Raw genomic sequence first — 3,133 nt, 5'->3', positions numbered from 1 at the left:
TTTTCCTCGGTATTCCATAAGAATATTCCGACGTATTGATATTTCCTCGGAATTCCGTCGGTATATTCTGAGGAAATTCCGAGGAAACCAAATTTTGTGTTTCCTCGGAATATCCCGAGGAAATTCCGAGGATTTCATTTTCCGTCGGAATGTCCGTCTGAATACCGCTGTTTTCTTGTAGTGACATAAGAGTCTAGGTTTTCGGATTCAGTTCTTAAATGCCAAAATTTTATATTTAATATATAAACAAAATTTTAAACCCTCCAAGATTCACAAGAATTTCAATATTTTATTTCCCTTCACATCTTTGTAATTGGAAGCAAGAATTTGGAAGCTAACAATAGGAAGTTCTCTTATGATGAAATCTTCAGTTAGTTTCAGAATGAATTGTCTCGGTGGCATTGGTTGGGCTAGTTTTTGTTCTTCTTGTCTCCTCCATCTCTGTCGTTACCATTAAACAACAGAGGAGAGACATGTATGACTTTAAATTTGGAACAACAAAGGCTTTTTACCTTTTACAAACTCTGCCCAGCTTAGTTCTGACTTTGGTGTTTGTTTGTGTTTAGACATGGCTATCAAGAAAATGATTACAAAACTAGCGGTAGGAGTTTCTGAGAACCGCTTTTCTGAATCAAGCTTCTAGAGATTGTCTCTTGTAAGATGTAGTAAATGTTTTGGTTGAAGGTAGTCCTGCATCAGAGGGATCATTTTGTTATATCAGCTGCTCCAGGTGGTCCTGCAAATAATGCGCACCCGGCAATGTTATCTTTGGGAATTTATAACACAACCACAACCACAGAAACTCTCACCATAATATGATACTGCACACAGATGTTGCAGTGAGCCACCTATCCACTTTTCTTCCTTCATTTACCTCTAAGAAATGAGGATGCTTTTAATGCTTTGGTTAAAGAGGGGGCGTATTCTCTTCCCAGCACCTGCATTGCTTACTGGCTTCAGTGAAGTCAAGATTACGTGAGCTTCCTGGCTCTGGGAGTAATTCACCAAAGATTGCTAACAACATTCTGTCAAAAAATGCTTCTGGTATGCATTCTTTTGACGTTATCTTCAAAATTTGCCTACGTTCTGGTTCCAACCTCTCAGTGTCGAACACTTTTGTTGTAGCTGCGGTCAAAGAAGCAATTGAGACCTTGAGAGGCAACAATGTAAAATGCAGCTGTCTTGGATTTTCGAGCCAACAGGTGATATGATTATATAACCACAGAAGTGCTTTTCTTTTTGTTCTTGAACACTTGAGAGTTTTCTTTTGCTGCAGTGGCGGTTCTTTCCCACAAGGAATTGAGATTGCTAAGTTTTTGGTAAAACCTCAAATTCATTGAAAGAGTTGGTCATCTCCCAGTTGTCGGTTAATTCAATCTACGATGGTAGACTAATGACCATAGATATTACGTTCTAAGAGCTGCAGATACCTATGTAGTTAACCGAAATTACAATCTACATGCTCGCAGACACTATATTGTGTTTTCTACTATTCGTAGATCTAAAAATAAAATTGTGTTCCCCTAATATTTAGTCAACCAAAATATTTTTCGTATGATTTTTTTTCTTGTTTATATACATTTTGTATAGTTTTTCATATTTTCTTGACCTTTTAAAATAATTAATATGAATTTTATTTTAGTTGGCCAGGGCTATCTGTGTCCAAAATGAACAAAAAAGAGATTTATATGGACTTATTTTTCTGTTCGGTTTTGGCCATTTTTTAAATAGTTTTGGGTATAATAAATAGTATGGGCTGGACCAGGGGTTGAAGATTATAAAGCTTGCCTTAAGCCCAAATTACGGGCATATATATATATACAGGGGCGAAGCCAGGTTACCCACTATAGGGGCCTGTGCACCCATAATATTTATTTATAATGTAGTATTCATATAGAAAAACATAAAAATTCAGTTTGAGCAGGTGGTAAAGTGGTGTTGTGCACCCATACCAGACTCGAGTTCGAAACAACTTTGTGACATTTTCCATTTTGTAATCAATAGTGCACCCACTTAATTAATAACCTGGATCCGCCCCTCTATGTATATATATATAATGTAGCTAGGGCCCTATTGATGCTGCTAAGTTGAAGGTTATTTTACTTTCTTCCCATATAATATTCCTTTGCAATTGATAAGTTTATGTCATATCTAGGCTTTTGTTATTTTGGTTGATTTTGGTTTCATCTTATATTGTTGTTATAACAGAGAATAAGGGAGGAGAAGAAGGAGAGGAAGGAGAGGTCTCATGCTACCACAACCAACACCACCATGTCTAAGTCGTCGTCATCAAGGTATTACATTCATGTCACCATCTCTCCACTGTGTATATATATCAAGCATCTAATCAGATGGTTATTGATAAATTGTTTTTTTTTGGAGCCCGACACAGCACAACTACACTACAAGAAAACAGCAAGGATACTGAGGGAAAAAATCGTCGGAATTTCGTCGGAATAACGTTATTCCGACGACATACCGACGAAACAAGTCCTCGGAAATAATTCCTCGGAATTTCTTCTTTCCTCGGAAATCCCTCGGAATTTTCCGACGGAATTCCGAGGAAACGAATTTCCGAGGAAATTCCGAGGATCACCAGTTTGTCGGAAATGTCCTAGGAATTATACCGACGAAGTCCTCCCTCGGTATAAAATTCATCGATCGATGCATTTTTGGACATTTATCCATCGATCGATTGGAATATACCGAGGGAAATCTTCCTCGGAATATTCCAAGGAACATGTCCCTCGGTATATTCCGAGGAAAGGTGTCCCTCGGTATATTCCGAGGAAGATGTCCCTCGGTATATTCCGAATGTTTTTTTATAAACAGATTGATCGATGGATATATGTCCAAAAACGCATCGATCGATCGAGTAAAAAATATAATTAATTTCCTCGAAATGTAAAAAATATTAATTTTTTATAAAAAATAAAATTTTTAAAATTTAAATTCGAAAATATAAAATTTAAATTAAAATTGAAATCATATTAATTAATATTCAAAGTTTCAGAAATAAAAATAAAACATTCTGAGTTTTTGGAAAAAAAAAAACTACGGGTCTGGCACGTCCGGGAACACCTCGTTCGGGTACATCCTCTGCATCATCTCCATCATTTGCTGGTTCAGCCTC

At 36.7% G+C, this 3,133-nt stretch overlaps 1 long non-coding RNA gene across 4 annotated transcripts in view; it reads left to right on the top strand.

Moving 5' to 3' along the window:
- The first annotated feature begins 824 nt into the window (after positions 1-824).
- The window catches only part of LOC106299822, an 8,936-nt gene continuing 6,627 nt past the window's right edge, over positions 825-3,133 (top strand). For 2 of the 4 annotated variants that reach the window (XR_001261890.1, XR_001261891.1), the window contains exons 1-3: positions 825-1,044; positions 1,126-1,319; positions 2,209-2,294. This is a non-coding gene — a long non-coding RNA (uncharacterized LOC106299822). The remainder of the gene's footprint in view (positions 1,045-1,125; positions 1,320-2,208; positions 2,295-3,133) is intronic. The other 2 variants (XR_001261893.1, XR_001261892.1) reach the window with 2 other exon arrangements.

The sequence above is a fragment of the Brassica oleracea genome, chromosome C6 (assembly GCF_000695525.1).
Source record: "Brassica oleracea var. oleracea cultivar TO1000 chromosome C6, BOL, whole genome shotgun sequence".
In the NCBI taxonomy this organism is placed as follows: Eukaryota; Viridiplantae; Streptophyta; class Magnoliopsida; order Brassicales; family Brassicaceae; genus Brassica; species Brassica oleracea.
The sequence above is the reverse complement of the archived record's forward strand: the minus strand, read 5'-3'. Positions and strand labels throughout refer to the sequence as shown.